The sequence below is a fragment of the Heteronotia binoei genome, chromosome 5 (assembly GCF_032191835.1).
Source record: "Heteronotia binoei isolate CCM8104 ecotype False Entrance Well chromosome 5, APGP_CSIRO_Hbin_v1, whole genome shotgun sequence".
Lineage (NCBI taxonomy): Eukaryota > Metazoa > Chordata > Lepidosauria > Squamata > Gekkonidae > Heteronotia > Heteronotia binoei.
The window spans coordinates 54,074,388-54,092,914 of NC_083227.1; the positions used below are offsets into that span (position 1 = coordinate 54,074,388).

The 18,527-nt window shown below is 49.5% G+C and overlaps 1 protein-coding gene across 5 annotated transcripts in view; it reads left to right on the forward strand.

The window, feature by feature from the left end:
• SLC25A26 (solute carrier family 25 member 26) overlaps nucleotides 1-18,527 on the forward strand; it is a 174,417-nt gene that overhangs the window by 54,923 nt on the left and 100,967 nt on the right. The gene's annotated exons all lie outside the window — the stretch shown is intronic.

The window sequence follows — 18,527 nt, forward strand, 5'->3', positions numbered from 1 at the left end:
CATGTCAGAATTGTCCCTACAATAGCTGTACTGTGTTTTTTTTTTTTTAAAGCAAATTAATAACTTAGATTTCGGGTTAGAATATTACCTAGCAAATTTTATTTCTGGGCATAGAGTCTGTTTTGAAATGTTTAGAGAGTATTATGTGCACATGCCAACATATGGCGGCACGTTTGAAATCCTCTGATCATATTTGGTTTTAGTCCCAATTCATTTGTCATACTAGCAGCATGACATGCATTTGAAAATCAAACCGTATTAGGGCATCTAAATTTGGTTAGCCATACCAGCTTCCAGTTTTATTTTAGATTTCTTGCAACCTTTCTTTCAGATGGTAGGGAGTGGTTATGATCACATGTCTGAAACTGAACATGCTTTGCCTGTCAGTTTCTGTTTTCAAGCCTGTGACAATATCATTCTGTATTTTAAGAGAGTAGCTTAAAATGCATTGTCCCTTCAATTGAAAACATAGGCAAGATTGTTGAGTTCTGTAAAGTCACAGTGTTTCATGCTGTAAATAGGATCTTAATATGGGAGATTATTTTTTTCTTTCTTAGATAACAGGTATGTTTGCCCTTCATCTAGGTCACGGTCAGATTCCCAGTTGTCTTCTTTCTGATCAGATTCCAATTAACTCTTAAGGTTTGCTCACTTGTTCCGTATAACCTGGTGTGTTGCTTTTCCAGGATAGGGGATTTAGGCTCTTGTCAAGCACCATGATGTTTGAAATTTTCAGCTATGGGAAAGGAATGCAGAAGTGAAGGGTATGATATTAGAGTTAAGAAACTCTGTTCAGCATTACACAATGCAAATCTTTACAATGGTACACCTATGAAAACTCATGAGGACGCGGGGTCTGGTGCTGTTTGTTCCAATTGGACATACCTGTCTAAAAAAGAGATCTTTTCCGGTCCTTCATCACATACTCTTTGACTAAGGGTTCTGGGATCCTTTAATTCACAAAATGTATGCTCTGTCAAGGAGTTCTGGTCACTTTCCAAAGAATTTCCAAGGCCCAGCTCCCTTTCCAAGCCCTGGCACTTCACCCATTTTAACAATGGCCCCTTAGAAATACCGGCCTGTTTATTCTTCCTAATCCATGAGAATAACCTCAGTGTGGAAAATGCAGCTATTTTGGGAATTTGGAAATAAGATAGCCATATTTTTCTTCTTTCTTTGGGATAGCCTGAGAACTGAGAATGTGATTTGAATATTTATTTAGAAAATATGTATGACGCCTCTCCAAGAGACCTGTTTGTATAGTTTTTTAGTAGCATGTATTCGTATTACAATTACAACCTATGCTTGGCCACTAGAGGGGGCCAAGTCTCCATGTTTCCTGTTCGACAGTACCAAAGCCAAGCTTTAATTACCTAATATTTTTATCTTCCCTTCTTTGGAGAAATCTGTACAAGCAACATTTTTGTTTCTCTTTTTCAGAGAAGAAAGGCTGTATCAAACTATTTTTGGCTTACTTGCATCAGGGTTTTTTAAAAATTTAAATCAATTGAGATTTGCACTTGGATTACTATTACCGTATTTATCAGTTAGGTTTTCAAACAACTGAGTTGACATGGGATGTGAATAGATTGTCTGCATTCCAGATCTTTAATTTGCCATCTGTGAGCTAATTCAGCTTCTTTTGCTTCACTTTGAAAGACCCAGGGTTGGGAAGATTTCAGACGTAACAGCTTTCCTAAACCACAGTCAGTCAACCTTTTTTGTTTTGGAAATGTGTCTCCTCAAGTCCAAACTATGGGAATGTGTGCATGCCAGACCTTGTGTGCTGATGGAGCTCTCCCAGGCTCAGAAGCCCTCCAGTTTAGCATGGCATACATCTCTTGGCTCATGCTACTGGTAGTACCTGTATTCAGGGTGGCCATTGGTGTACTAAATAGATGAAGACTTGTAAGTAAGGAAAGAAGGGGAGCAGGTAATGCATGATAGTGGTAGGAGGTATTGGTTAGAAGTAAAGGTACAGGAGATAATTTTGCAGTACTTTATTTTTCCGTGGAAAATAATCGATTTTAAAAGATGTATTTTTTCATGAAATTAATAATGGTGAATGGGTACCATTGACATTACAATATCAGACCATCTCTAACTAAAAATTTGTCTGTAGGAATAGTGACATTGGAATCAGCAACACCAGGCCAGAACATCAGGGCATTGCCAAGTGGGAACACGCACGCACAGCACAACATCAGTGCTACTCAACCAAGGGGTGTACCTGGGCAGCCTGCCCCATTCCCCTCCCCGGATTTTCTCCCCCCCCCCCCCCTGAATTCATAGAATCATAGAGTTGGAAGGTACCTGTAGGGTCATCTAGTCCAACCCCCTGCACAATGAAGGAAACCCACAAACACCTCCCTCTAAATTCACAGGATCTTCATTGCTGTTAGATGGCTACCTAGCCTCTGTTTAAAAACCTCCAGGGAAGGAGAGCCCACCACCTCCCGAGGAATGGTCAGGAAGTTCTTCCTAATGTTGAGCTGGTCCTACCTTCTGGGGCCACAGAAAACAATTCCACACCATCCTCTATATGACAGCTCTTCAGGTACTTGAAGATGGTGATCATATCACCTTGCAGCTGCCTCCTCTTCAGGCTAAACATCCCCAGCTCCTTCAACCTTTCTTCATGGTCTCCAGACCCCTCACCATCTTCGTCGCCCTCCTCTGGATCCATTCCAGCTTGTCTATATCCTTCTTAAAATGTGGTGCCCAAAACTGAACACAAGATTCCAGGTGAAGTCTTACCAGAGCAGAGTAAAGTGATACCATCTCATCACGTGATCTGGACACTATACTTCTGTTGATACAGCCCAAAATTGCATTTGCCTTTTTAGCCACCGCATCACACTGTTGACTCAAGTTCAGCGTATGATCCACTAAGACCCCTAGATCCTTTTTGCACATACTATTACTAAGACAAGTCTTCCCCATCCTATAACCATACATTGGATTTTTCCTACCTAAATGCAGAACTTTACATTTATCCCTGTTAAAATTCATTTTATTGATTTTAGCCCAGTTTTCCAGCCTGTCAAGGTCCTCCTGTATCTTGTTTCTGTCTTCTTCTGTGTTTGCAACCCCTCCTAATTTAGTATCATCGGCAAATTTAATAAGCATTCCCTCTATTCCTTCATCTAAATCGTTTATAAAGATGTTGAACAAAATAGGTCCCAGGACAGATCCCCGGGGCACTCCACTTGTCACTCCTCTCCAAGAGGATAAGGAACCATTCACAAGCACTCTTTGGGTGTGATCTGTCAACCAGTTACAGATCCACCTAACAGTAACAGGATCCAAACCACATTTTACCAACTTGTCAACAAGGATAGTATGTGGAATCTTATCAAAAGCCTTGATAAATTCCTCCTTCCCCATGTGGTGCTGTGCCTTTGCTACTGTTGCTGGTGTCATTGTTGTATGTTCTTATTAAAAGTTTATTGTTGCTAAATACTTGAATACTGCTTCAGCTCTGCAACAGTATGGTGCCTGTATTAGCCTCAGTCCTAGATATTGCCAGACTCCAAGATTCGGTGCCCTGAGGGGGAGACAGGCCCGTGAGGCAGGGCTGTTGCTCTGGGGCTGGGTGGAGGGGCGCGGGGGGGGGGCTGTGCCAGCCCAGTCACTGCCATGGACAGTCCTGTACACCATTTGTTGGGCAGCAGGTGGACGAGTCAGCAAGTGGAGAGTTGCTTTTTCTGGGCTGTAGGAGTGCCTGTGTGCTGTGTCATGGGTTCTGCTGTCATAATTTTTGCTATTTCTAGGAGGCACGCCTGAACTGAAGTAGTTTAGGGAACTGATTAACTCCCACCACACTCCTGCACTTGCCCCCTCCTCTCCTGGTGAAATGGATTGCATTGGTGGTGTTCTAGCAGGGCATTGCACCAGTGTCTCTCCAGATGAAACTTGTCTATCTCAGGCTTACAATGATATAATGGCACATTGGTTGTAGGAGCACCCACCCCCCCTCCCCTCAGAACTGTTCTGTAAAGAGATTTTTTTTAAAAAAAATTCAAACTTTTAATTGGCTTTTATCAAATCAAAATCCAAGCCAATAGTCAAAAGTTTCATGTTACAAATTCACAAGTTAAATGAAACAAACAAAACATAACTATAAACACTTCTCTACAGTAATTAGTATACCTAGTTAGTCTATTTCTTCTTCAATTATACTTGTAAAGTGATTATTGTTATCAAGGCAGTTGTTTTGCAGGATATTAAAGATTAAACTTGGGGGGGGGGGTAATATGGGTTGTCAAAGAAACTGGCATTGTGATTTTCTTTTTGTTGCAATTTGAAAACCAGAACAATTCCGGGTCTCTGTCTTTTGACTTCAGTATTTTTCAATGAGCAGTTGATCAAGACTTCAGAAATTGGTGATGTTCTGTTCTGGTTTAGCTATTATCTAGATGGGCTGAATTTTTTTCTTAAGGCATAATGTTATCATTTCATAATATCTGCTGTATGTTGGCTAAAAATACAGCAACCTTAACAATAAGTGAGGGTGTATGATAAAGTCATCAAAAGAAGCATCTCAGGTATTTACAGTGTGATATTAAAAAGGTTTTTTGTTTTTTGTTTTTTTTAAAAAAGCAGCTTTGACATTTATCAAGAGCTGGCGTAAAATATTGCCAGTATGAATACCAGTGGAAATGGATGTGATCTCTCCATTCTGCTGGTTTCAACAATTTTAAGTTTTGCTTCCATAATCTTTCCCATATAGACCTATATAAAATGGTCTATAGATGGTATCTTACACCAGATAGGTTGGCCAAAATTTATCCTTCTTACTCTAACAAATGCTGGAAATGTCTAGAAGTTAAAGGGTCTTTGTTTCATATATGGTGGAAATGTAAAGCGGCAAAAAAATATTGGTCGCAGGTGAATATTTGGATCCAAAAAATCCTAAAAATGCATATTAACCATGTACCGGAATTGTATTTGCTGAATATTTGTAGACAGAGTTTGCCTCTTCCTAAACTGAAAATATTATTGTATATAGTTACTACTGCTAGAATTCTATATGCTAAGTACTGGAAAAATGACATAATTCCTAATAGAGATGAGTTTATTAACAAACTGTTGGCTGCCGCAGAATCTGATTTACTATCTACAAGATTAAGAAATGGCAATGTCCAAAAATGTCAAGAGGAATGGGATCCTGTTTATAAATGGGTTAAAAGTAGAGATGCTGGAATTGAGTAAATATGGGACATTCTTTCTGTTCAATATGTAGATGTTTAATCCTTTCCATCTCCCAGCGTGTATGGCTGGGTAGGTGTTTTGTTTGTTAGATGTCATACTTGTTTGTGTTGATTTGTTTTCTGGGTGATTGAGAATGTTGTTATTTTTGTTCTATATATGTTTTTCTGTTTCTTTTGATTTCTTTACTCTTATCAATAAAATCTAAAAAATTTTGAAAAAAAAAAAAAGAAATGGATGTGATCTCATGTCAGCTCAAATTTAGTATTTTCTAATCCAGAGGGGAAGAAAACCTATGAAAAAAGAAGTATAATTGGTATTTAATGTCTTAATAGCTTGGCATACATACACATGCTTACAGCGTCTACTCATGGAGATGCTGCACCAGTTGGGTAGATCTCATACTTATATTCTGGACCTGTCCTATTGTTCATACTTTTTGATGATTAATTCTGAATATTTATGATTTCTCAATAGATGACGTTTCTGTTAGGATCTATGGTTATGCTGCTTTTATTTAAAAAGTCACTGATAGGAAAATAATATTTTGTTAACTGGACACACATGAAAGGTGGTTTATACTGAAACAGGCTATTGATCTGTCAAGGTCAGTATTGTCTACTCGGACTGGGACTCAGATGGGGTCTTTCACATCGCCTACTGCCTGGTCCTTTAAATGGAGATGCTGGGGACTGAACCTGGGACCTTCTGCATGCAAAGAGAACTTCTGCCCCACTGGCAACATGACAACATTTCATTTTCCCATGGAAATAATGAGAAGCACTGCCTGTGAATGACTAGACTTTGAGAATTTGGAAAACAGCCTTTATGTCTAAATTAACATAGTGACATAGAAGTCTTGATATTAATGTACAATAGGATGAATTTATTTTGAAATGTCATGGCTTGAAATGATAAAAATGGGCTTAGACTTTATATTTTTTAGTGTTTTGTGGTAACTCTGAAATATTCACTTTCGCAATTCTTTTCTAAATTTTAAATACAAAGCAAATCCCTGAGTACGCAGGAAATCTGTCGAAAAGGGGAATCTTTCTGTGTCTTCGTATTAGGTATTTAGCCATGAATTTTGCTATTGTAGGGGGAAAACTTAATGTCTGTCTGGAATTGGAAGGAATAAAATTGGATGCCCTCTCTCAGGATTCTAAAAGCTTTTGGGAGCTTGAGCAGGATAATTGAACTGTCCCCCTTTTCTTTAACTGATTTAGCCGCACTGAGCCTGCTTCGGCGAGGAGGGCGGGATGTAAATAAAATTTATTATTATTATTATTTCAAAGAGTTGGAAGGGACCTTCAGGGTAATCTAGGTCAACCCCCTGCACAATGCACCTCCAGTTGCCCTTGCTCCATGCCCAAAAAATGGCAAACAACAACAAAAACCCCAACAACCCTCTAGAATCCTGGCCAAACTGGCCTGGAGAAAATTGCGATCAGCATTTCCCTGGGTGTATAAGAAAGGGCCACAAGAACTAAGCACTGATGCAATCCTTCCTGCCCTCCTTCCCATGACCTGCTTAATTTCACAGAATCAGCATTGTTGTCAGATGGCCATCTAGCCTCTCTTTGAAAACCTCCAAAGAAGGAGAGCCCATCACCTCCCGAGGAAGCTTGTTCCACTGAGGGACTTCCACTTCTGTCAGGAAGTTCTTCCTAATGCTTAGCCAAAAACTCTTTTGATTTAATTTCAACCTGTTGGTTCTGGTCCTACCTTCTGGGAGCAACAGGAAACAATTCTGCACCATCCTCTATATGACAACCATACAAGTACTAGAAGATGATGATCATATCACCACTCAGTCATCTCCTCTCCAGGCTAAACATACCCAGCTCCTTCAACTTTTCCTCATAGGACTTGGTCTCCATACCCTTCACCATCCTCATTGCCCTCCTGTGGACACATTCCAGCCAGTGTTCCCTCTAAGCTGAGTTAGTGTGAGCTAGCTTACAGATTTTAGCCTCCAGCTCACACATTTTTATCTTAGCTCAGGAAGGCTGACCCCAGAGCACAATAATTTATGCAGCAGCTCACAACTTTAATGCCAGGAGCTCACAATGTAGAATTTTTGCTCACAAGACTCTGCAGCTTAGAGGGAACATTGATTCCAGCTTGTCTATATCCTTCTTAAATTGTGGTGCCCAAAACTGAATACAATACTATTAGAGCGGTCTAATCAGAGTAGAGTGAAGCGATACCATCACTTCATGTGATCATACAGCCCAAAATCGCATTCGCCTTTTTAGCTACTGTCCCGCCCAGCCCGGGCAGGGACTGCGCGGAGGAGACCCCCCGGCGCCTGCCAGCCGCTCCAAGCCCCCGGCATCGCCCCAAGAGCCCCCCCCACCTCTCCAAGCCCCTGTGGAGGCCCCACCCCTCACCTCGACTGACGGGGCGAAAGCAGCCACCCGAGCGACGCCTCCCAGACGGCGAGCCCGGCTTCGAGTCCGTGAGGTCTGGCCGGGGCAAGACGCCGGAGAGCAAGAGGGAGAGCCATTCAGCTCGTCGCAGCACGAGACGCTCCCTTGCAGCACGCCGCTGAGGGCTGGGACGCCTGAGGCACGCCCAGTCAGCCCGGCCCCGACGCACCTCTCCTGGGCGTCTGGGGCTTTGAAGGGGGGAGGAGCCAGAGAGGGGCAGGTCCTGGGAGGGGGGAGGATGGGTCGGGAAGCATAAAAGGAGGGAGGGAGGAGGTCGCTGAGGAGAGCTGGCTGATGCGCAAAGAGGCTGCCTCGCGAGAGAGAGGGACAGGAGCCATAGCACAGCCAGGAGGGAACGGGGGCCTGCGGTGAAGTAACCCAGTGCCCACCCCCCTGTTTCTGAGACCTCCGGGGAACGCCCCAGAGTGCCTGGGTGGGGCAACGGCGACGCCGGGGGACCGGGAGGGGCACCAAAGACCTGACAACGTGGTGGAGGATGCGGGCACTCTCCCGAGCCTAGGACGACCACGCCCCCATATTCCGGCCCCGCCCGGGTGGCACTCAAGCCGAGTGGCGACCCCAACCATTGAGCCGGAGTCCAGCGAGTCGTCGACGGACGAGTCAAGTGAGGACTCCGTGATACACGTGGGGCGGACCGCCGCCATGGACACTAACCCCGCCCCCGTGGATTTGGCCCAGTTCGGGCAGTGGCTCGCAGACCACCAGGCGCAGCTCCTACGGGAGGTCACCCAGCAGCAGACGGCGGCCCAAGCCACCCTCGTGCGGGATCTTCACCAGGCGCTCCTCGCCCGCCCGGAGCCCGCAGGGCCAACACCATTCGGCGCCGGGAGGAGCCCCTGGCCCCCTCTAACGAAGCTGGGGGCGGAGGACGATGTCGAGGCATACCTGGAAGCGTTTGAGCGAGTGGCTGAGGCCGCTCATTGGCCCAGAGAGCAGTGGGCCTTTATTTTGGGACCCTACCTGACCGGGGAGGCCCAAGCTGCCATGAAGGCCCTGGAGCGGGCTCAGGCGGCGGACTATACAGCGCTCAAGGCAGCCATCCTGGACCGCCTGGAGATCACGCCTGAGGCCCACCGCCAGAAGCTGCGTTCCTGGCTGCCTACGGGGGAGACGCGACCACGCTCAGCAATAGCGACCCTCAAGGATGCCGCCACCCGGTGGCTCAACCCCACCACCAGCGCCGGGCGGCGCATCGTGGAGCTGGTGGTAGTGGAGCAGCTGCTGCAGGTGCTGCCGCCGCGTACCCGCCATTGGGTGGCCTGCTGGAAGCCAACCCGTCTCAGCGAGGTCCAGGAGCTGTGGGAGAACTTTCAGGCCGCCGACCACCGCGGCCTGCCCTTCCGCGCAGAGGGCGGCAAGCCAGGGAAGGGCTTGCCCCCACCCGGCGGACGGGCCGCCCCAGGAGCGACACCCGGGAGGGCGCCCGGGGCCGGAGACCGGGGGGGCCGGGCGCGGACGCCGCCGGCCCGTGCCACGCCGGGGTGGTGGAGGCCCGGAGCACGCCCGGCGCTACCCGGACTTGGTCTACGCCCCGGAGGCCGCGAGGGGGAGAAGGAGGGGCACCCGCCGCCGGAGGCCCGCCGTCCAGCAGGAGACATAGGGCCCTGCTTCACCTGTGGCCAGTGGGGCCATCTCAAACGCGAGTGCCCCCTGATGGAGTGCGACGTGAGCTGGGAAGAGTCCTGGCAGACGGCTGAGGCGGGGGCTCGCCCCCCCCCCTGGACGATCCCGGTGTCCTTGGGAGGGCGGCAACTGCAGGCCATGGTCGACAACGGCAGCTCGCTGTCTATGATACGAGCCCACTTGGTGCCCGCCCCGCTGCCTGTCATCCGCACCGCCGCCATCCGGTGCGTCCATGGGCACATCGAAAGAAGCCCGGTGGTGTCCATCCCACTGAAATACTTAGGCCGCTACTGGAGCGTGCCGGTCGCCAAAGTAAGCAGCCTGCCCTACCCAATACTGCTCGGGCGGGACGCTCCGCGTTTTGGCGACGTAGTGGAAGCAGCCAACCCCGGCCGACCAGGCCAGCCTGCCGGGGCCGGTTACGATGACGCCGCCCCCGCTGGGGAGACAGAGGACAGCGACCCCGGGGAGGGCCCGTCCAACGCAGAACGTCCCGTGGCGGGGGGCCGAGAGGCGTGGCCGGCGGACCCGCAGTTCGTGGAGGCTCAGGCCGAAGACGAAGAATTGGAGGTGCTGCGGCGGCACGAAGCAGTCCGAGACGGGGTGGTTGTAGACGAGCGCCGGAGCCGGCGCCTCCCTCGAATCATCCGGGAAGAGGGCGTGTGGTTCAGAGAGGTAAAAGGGCGGCTGGGCCCCGGGAAGCAGCTGTTGGTCCCTCACAGGTACCGGCCCGAGGTCCTGAAGGGCGCCCACGACCACCAATGGGCGGGCCACCAGGGGGTGAAGAGTACTCTGACCCGGGTGCTAGCCAACTTCTTCTGGCCTTCCGTAGCCCGGGAGGTCCAGGCCTACTGTCGCTCCTGCGGTATCTGCCAACGCCTCGCGTCTAGGGCCGAGCCGCAAGCCCCCCTAGCCCCCTTGCCCATAGTGGGGGTCCCGTTCGAACGAGTGGCTATGGACTTTGTCGGGCCCCTACCCCGCACCCCACGTGGGGCCCGCTACATCCTGGTCCTCATGGACTACGCCACCCGGTACCCGGAGGCTATCCCCCTGCCCACCATGAAGAGCGCGGGCGTGGCCAGGGCCTTGATGCACTATTTCGCACATGTGGGGTTGCCCCGGGAGATACTCACAGACCGAGGCACACCCTTCACGGCGAGCCTCATGCGGCAGGTGTGCCAGGCGCTGCACATCAAGCAGCTCTTCACCTCCGTCCACCACCCCCAGACTGACGGGCTGGTGGAGCGGATGAACCAGACCCTGAAGGCCATGCTGAGGAAGACAGCATATGACCACCCCACTGCCTGGGACCTCTATGTGGACCCGCTGGTCTTTGCCATCCGAGAGACGCCCCAGGCATCCCTGGGGTATTCCCCGTTCGAGCTGCTGTACGGGCGGCAACCCCGGGGCATCCTGGGCCTGCTCGGAGAGCAGTGGGTGCAAGGCAGAGCAGTGCCGGGAGAGGCCCCGGAGGAGTACGTCAGGCAGCTGCAGGGACGCCTAGAAGACGTGCGGCGGGAGGCCCGGGAGAACCTCGCACAGGCCCAGGAGGTCCAGAAGAGGCGTTATGACAAGGGCGCTAGGGCCCGCGGGTTCCAGGCGGGAGACGATGTCCTGGTCCACAGGGGAGCGATGGGCCAGAGCCAGGGGGACCCGTGGCGGGGACCCTTCCAAATCACCCGAGTCCTGGGTCCCCTGACGTACGAGGTCCAGTGCGGGCCTCGTGCTCGCCAAAGGAAGACCCTCCATGTGAACAGCCTAAAGGCCTGGGTGCGGCGGGAGGCGCAGCCGGAGCAGGGGCTCGTGGCCGAAGATCCGGGCGAGCTCCCGGACGGAACCCTGCCCTGGACGACCGCGGGGGGCGCCGGGGGAGGCCCGGTGTTGGACGCCGCTCTCACCCCCAGCCAGCGACAGGAGCTGCAGAAGGTCCTGGCCGAGTGCCCGACGGTATTCTCCGACCAGCCGGGCCTGACCACCCTGGTCAAGCACCGGGTAGTAACCCCTGCAGGCCAGGTGGCACGCGCCCGGTGGAGGCCCGTCCCACAGAAGCGCTGGGACGTGATCGCCCGGGAGGTAAGGGAGATGCTGCGCCTCGACGTCATCGAACCATCACAGAGTGAGTGGCGCAGCCCGGTGGTCCTGGTGCCAAAGCCCGACGGCAGCGTGCGCTTCTGTGTGGACTATCGGGAAGTGAACAAACTGGCCAAATTCGATGCCTACCCGATGCCGCGGGCCGATATCCTAATCGACCAGCTGGGGGAGGCCCGGTACCTCTCCGCCCTGGACCTCACCAAGGGCTATTGGCAGGTGCCCATGCACCCGGCCGACAGAGAAAAGACCGCTTTCGCCACCCCACAAGGCTTGTTCCAATTCAAGCGCATGCCCTTTGGCTTGAATGGGGCTGCGGCCACATTCCAGCGGCTGGTGGACAAGGCCCTAGCCCAATGCGAGGGTTTCGCTCGGGCCTATATCGACGACATCGTGGTGTGCAGTCCCACCTGGGAGGCCCACCTGCTCCACCTCCGCCAGGTACTCCACGCCCTGCAGGCCGCCGGGCTCCACGCTAACCCGCGGAAAAGCCGCCTCGGCTTCCAGGAGCTAAAATATCTAGGGTTCCTGGTAGGGAAAGGCCAACTCCGACCCCTGCCCGAGAAGGTCGTCACCCTGGAGCAGCAGCCCCGCCCGCGCACCAAGAAGCAGCTACGGCGCTTCTTGGGATTCGCGGGCTATTACAGCAAATTTATCCCCAACTTTGCGGCAGTGGCCACCCCGTTGACGGACTGCCTGCGGAAGGCGTGCCCGAACGTCCTCCAGTGGGGGCCAGCCCAAGACGCAGCGTTTGAGGCACTGCGTACGAGCCTCTCCCGAGACCCCGTGCTGAGAAACCCGGACTTCTCCCAGCCCTTTGTGTTGCACACAGATGCTTCGGGGACCGGTATCGGGGCAGCCCTGCTCCAGGGGGGCCCTGGGGACGAACGCCCGGTCCTATTCATCAGCCGCAAGCTCCTGCCCGCCGAGCGGGCGTACTCCACCGTAGAAAAGGAGGCCCTGGCGGTCAAGTGGGCCGTCGGGGCATTGAAATTCTACCTCACCAACAACCCTTTCCGGTTGGTGGTGGACCACGCCCCCCTGCTGTGGATGTCGAGGATGAAGGACTCCAATGACCGAGTCCTTCGCTGGTATATGTCTCTTCTCCCCTTTTCTTTCACAGTGCACCATCAAGCCGGGGCCGACCACCGCGTGGCCGACTACCTCTCCCGGGTCTTCGAGGAGGAAGCGGAGAAGCAAGGGACACGGGGGGGGGTGTGTCCCGCCCAGCCCGGGCAGGGACTGCGCGGAGGAGACCCCCCGGCGCCTGCCAGCCGCTCCAAGCCCCCGGCATCGCCCCAAGAGCCCCCCCCACCTCTCCAAGCCCCTGTGGAGGCCCCACCCCTCACCTCGACTGACGGGGCGAAAGCAGCCACCCGAGCGACGCCTCCCAGACGGCGAGCCCGGCTTCGAGTCCGTGAGGTCTGGCCGGGGCAAGACGCCGGAGAGCAAGAGGGAGAGCCATTCAGCTCGTCGCAGCACGAGACGCTCCCTTGCAGCACGCCGCTGAGGGCTGGGACGCCTGAGGCACGCCCAGTCAGCCCGGCCCCGACGCACCTCTCCTGGGCGTCTGGGGCTTTGAAGGGGGGAGGAGCCAGAGAGGGGCAGGTCCTGGGAGGGGGGAGGATGGGTCGGGAAGCATAAAAGGAGGGAGGGAGGAGGTCGCTGAGGAGAGCTGGCTGATGCGCAAAGAGGCTGCCTCGCGAGAGAGAGGGACAGGAGCCATAGCACAGCCAGGAGGGAACGGGGGCCTGCGGTGAAGTAACCCAGTGCCCACCCCCCTGTTTCTGAGACCTCCGGGGAACGCCCCAGAGTGCCTGGGTGGGGCAACGGCGACGCCGGGGGACCGGGAGGGGCACCAAAGACCTGACAGCTACCACAGCATGTTCAGCGTATGGTCTACTAAGACCCCTCGATCCTTTTCGCATATACTACTGCTGAGACAAGTCTCCCCTACCCTATAATTATGCATTTGATTTTTTCCTACCTGAATATAGAACTTTACATTTATCACTGTTAAAATTCATTTTGCTTCTTTTAGCCCAGTTTTCCTGACTCTGTCTTCTACTGCATTTATGACCGATTCCAATTTAGTATCATCTGCAAATGTAATAAGCATTCCCTCTATTCCTTTATCCAAATCATTTATAAAGATGTTGAACAAAACAGGTCCCAGGTCAAATCCCTAAGGCACTCCACTTGTTACTCCTCTCCAATAAGATGTGTAACTATTAATAAGCACTCTTTGGGTGTGTGATCTGTCAACTAGTTGTAGATCTACCTAACAGTAATAGGATCTAAACCACATTTTACCAACTTGTCAAAAAGAATATTATGTGGAACCGTATCAAAAAGCCTTACTGAAATCAGGATTAATTATGTCAACAGCATTTCCTTGATCCAGCAAGGTAGTAACTTTCTTGAAAGAAGAGGTAAAGTTAGTTTGACATGCCTTCATATGATATACTGTAAGCTTTTTGTGCATCCTAGAACGTAGTCATCACCCTGCTTTTGTTGGGGGGGGGAGGCATATCTTTTATATATTTTTCCTATCCCCACAAATTTGTAACATAGCTGTGGATTCCCTCATGTATATAGAGGCTAGGAATGCCAGACTCCCAGTGGATCAAAGGTCTCCCACTGCCAGGCCCCATCTGTCTGTCACCAGCCAGTTGGTTGGTGGAGGGGAGTGACCCTCCAAAAAAAGGGAGGAATATCTGGCATTTCAGCAATGTGCCTACATGACATGGAAGTGATGTAGACATGTCAGGAACAACACTCTGGTTTTGGGGCAAAAACTCTATGGTAGAAGCTAATTCTACTGTAGAGTTTTGCCTCAAAATCAGCGGATTTCCCCCCAACCTTCTCGATGTGCCTATGTCACATGGGCAAGTCACTGAAATGCTGAGTGTTCCTCCCTGCTCCTGGTAAGTGTACCTACCATCCCCAAGTGGTCGCTGGGAGGGACCTGACAGTCCTCATAGAGCCCTTGCCTTTGTTTGTAGGTGTCCTATTTTTCCTGATTTCATGACTGGTGTAGAGGCTATCCACTTTATGATTAGTTATCATGATGAAGATTTAGATCAGGTGTCAGCAACATGATTTTTGTGGGTGCCATGGGTATGGGTGTATCAGTGCCTTTCCTGGAGCCCATGGAGTGTTTTTAGAAAGTGGGAAAGGCTAGGTGGGGCTTTTGCGTAACAAGGCTTCTGACTGGCTGTGGAGATTTAAAAAAATTTTTTAGGAAAATTTACTTTAGGAGCAGCTGCCACCACAGCATAAGGATCGTCACAAGATATGCTGCAGCAGCCATTTTGTGGCTGGCTCCGCTGCCTTTGACAGTCATTTTTTGATAGTCATTTCATGGCTGCACTCATCACAATGTGTCAGAATTCCAAGGTGTTCACAGGCTTAGAAAGGCTGGGGATCCCTGTAATCTTGGACAGGGGCGTATTTTATCTTTGCATTTTGTATAGCCAGCAATTTAAGGTATTTTTTATAAATAATTCTGTTAATAAAAATAAATTATCATTTTCCCCACTGGTCTCCCGGAAAGGAGCACACAAATTTTCAACAAAAATGGGCTGCATGGTTCTAGATTAGAGACAGGTGCAAACTGATTCATCAGTCATGATTCATGCATGAATTGGACTGATTTGTGGTTTGTTCCGAGCCGGTTCAGTGCTTGGTGATTGATTTAGTTGGTTTTTGCAGTTCATTTTTCTAGACAGCCTGGCACTGATTCAGTCAATTCCTAGGCAACACTGGTGGTAGACTTCTGGGAGCCCTAGAAACACCCATAGCAGTTGTCCATAGCTCGATTGGCAGCTCTGGGAGCCAATCAGGGAGCTCCCATTCTGCTCTATGGAAGCAGACCCCTGACTCTGCTGCTTTTATTCTGCAGCATGAAGAGAGAATTAGTCTTTGTGAGAGCTGAAGCTGAGCTTTCCTGGGGGCACCTGTTTTGGGGGGCTGTATCTCGGACATCCCAAATCCAGTCTTTGCCAAACTTGTAGGGCTGGTGGAGGAGAGCCTGCTGAAGACTCCTGGTGAGTTTTACACCTCCTGAACGAATGAACTGGTTTGGGCAACCATACGAACCATTAACCACTATTTCCCGAGTTCATGCGCATCACTATTCCAGATACATCTCAATATATAAAGCAATTAAAGCTTTTTGTAAAGAGGGTGTATTAAGAAGTGTTTGGTGGTAAGAGCTCGCTGCCAACCATGAAGGATGCTGGAAAGGTTTAACTGAGCCACTAAGTTAGATAGCTTCTGGTGAGTCACTGCATCATGTTCAGAAACTTCCTGGATCTTGCCAGTCAGTTCATAAAAGCTGCCCAAACAATGAATGCAGTGACCTCCCAAAACAGTTCCAATAAAAGTTTCAAACACTGAGATAATCTTCCCCCTAACAAACCCCCCATTTTTGCTTCTTTTTCCAGTCTATCGTTCCCCGGCACTTGGACTGTTGAGTGTAGTCACTGGCTATGGGAACTGTTAGCATGTAAATGCCACTTGAACAAATTAAACATTGAAATCCTCAAATGATAACATTTTTCCTAAGACCACAAGACTATTCTCTTCATCTTTCTGCTAATGTTTCATAATTTTTATAAACCTGAGTTTGTTTTGGTTCTCATTCAACATAAGTATATAGAATAGACAGATTTTTGTGATGCCTTCCATAAAGATGGATTCAGGTGGGCAGTCGTGTTGGTCTGAAGCAACAGAATATAGTTTGAGTCCAGTGGCACCTTTATAACTAACAAAGTTTAATTCTGGGTCAGACCTGTAGCTACAGCGGGGCCTAGGGGGGGCCAGGCCCATCATTTCAACCCCTCTCCCAACTGTATAGCCCCTCCATTGGAGGGCCCCCAATCTGTTTCTATTGCTCACCACCACTCTGAACAAGTAGTAGCATTGCCGCTGGTCTTTTCGTTTTTTTCTCTCCTCTTCCCTAACGCAGCATGCATAACAAAGGGGGGAGGGGGAGTCTTCTTGTAGCCAGCCTTCAGAGCACCCAACTTCAGTTCAAGAGGTCTCTGTCTCTCTGAGAGAGGGGTGCATAAGGAAGGGGTGGGGGGAGTGGAGCTGCTATGCCTGCCCAGGTGAAGGGGGCTTAGCTTGTGGAACTCAAGACAGCCTACAGTGCCTAGAGCCCAGGGCCACCAAACCGAGTGGCCCCCCCGGCCTCCTCAAACAACAAATCCTGCTTTGGGTCCCATCAAACATGAAATCCTGGCTATGGCCCTGTTCTGGGTATAAGCTTTTGTGTGCTTGTCCACAAAAGCTTATACCCAAAATTAAACTTTGTTGATCTTAAAGATGCCACTGGACTCAGATTTCCTTCCAGATTTTTGTGTGTGTTTATATCCACAATAACATCCTTGCACCTGTACTTTTCTCAGTTTCCCATTAGAGATGACTACACCTTTTTCTGTCTCCTTTCTCTTTCTCTTCACCGCTTTTCTTACTCTGTAAGAAGAGATCACAGCCATCAAAACTGGCAAGCGTTAAGCATGATAATTAGTTCAATACACTGACCAATTCTGTGAATTACAAGTTCAAAGAAACATGTGGACATGGATGAAATCAGATTTTGGCATTTCTCACTCTGATTGTTCCAGGACTCCCTTTGATCTGTAACTAACTGATGGGTTTTAATGTGTGCCTCAAAATCCTTCAAACACATTTTGCAAAGATTTGTTTTGAGATGTTGAGATAATTTTATGTTACAGCTTTGAACCAATAATAATGAAATTATTTATGTTTTGTGATTTCAATTAATACTTCCATTTTCTAAAAGGGATTCCCCCCTACCACCACTTGGTTAGTATACCAGGACCAACATGTTCTTGTCCTTTTTGGTAGGTTTCATCTCCAAGTGTTCTAGCAATTTGCATGGTGAGTTCCAAAGAAGTTGCCTTCTCCTTGGAGTTCCTTTATGCATAACCAAAGGTGGTAGGAAATTAAAGAATCAGTGTGGTGAGCGCGGTGGCTTGAACCTTTATTTTGGACATAAAAACCTACAGTTAAGAGCTAGCTCCATTGCAAAGTGTTTTGGTTGCCCCTGGACAAGTCATGCTCAGTTTATTTGAGTCTTTGGGGCTATTATGAGATTGTTTGCTATTCTGCTACCTTTCATAATGTTTTTAAAGAGTGAGCATCCTGTATATAGATTGCCACTGAGGCATCATTAAAAAAAACAAAAGATCCAAAATGATCAATGACCATAGGATGGGAACTAAGGGAAAACAACAGGAAAGTTGGCCCTAGAGATGAAACAGGGCCCAGCCAAATACTAACCAGGACTGACTTTTGCTAAGCTTCTGAGATCTGACAAACCGTGCCATCCAGATTAGGGTGTGTTTACACACAGCAACAGCTAAATCTGTACCACTCTTGAGCAGCGGCTTGAAAGAGAAAAATAAAAATACGGAAGGAAAGAGTAAAGCATTCTTTCAAAATCAAAGAGAGAAGGTGAAGATGAGGATGAAAGTGAGGATGGAAAGAAGGTCTGCACCTTCTTCCCTGTATCTGAACCCTTATTTAGAATGGCAGTTAATTCTGTGCTTTTTGTTACTGGGATAAAAGTTGGAGCCTTCCCTTGTGGACTCTCTCAGTCTACCTCTTCTTGAGTTGGAGAGTAGCGTAATTTCCCCAGCACTCCATACTTACCTCTCAACTTCCAGTGTGCCAACCATCATTATACTTTTCTCTCTCTCTCTCTCTCTCCCCCCCCCACCCCTTCCACTGCAAGGGGTGAGGGGATACCCTCCAGCTGATTTAAGTTACTTTCCCTGTCCCAAGATACTAATTTGCTCCATGAAGGTACCTATAGCTGGAACCTGCTGGAATGGCCTTGGGTTGGCCATAGCTATCGTAGGAGTTGTACTTGAAAGGGCAGCTGTTGTGAGAGTCCTCTCAGCCCCACCCTGAAAGGGTATCTGTTGTGGGGGGAGAAGATATAGGAGATTGTAAGCTGCTCTGAGCCTCTGATTCAGAGAGAAGGGCGGGGTATAAATCTACAGTCTTCTTCGTCTACTGTAGCTGATGTTATTACCCTTTGCAAGAAAAAGTGGGGATTATACTGGTGATGAATTTCCAGCAACCATGCCTGGTGTGGTTCTAAGGCACAGACAGGAT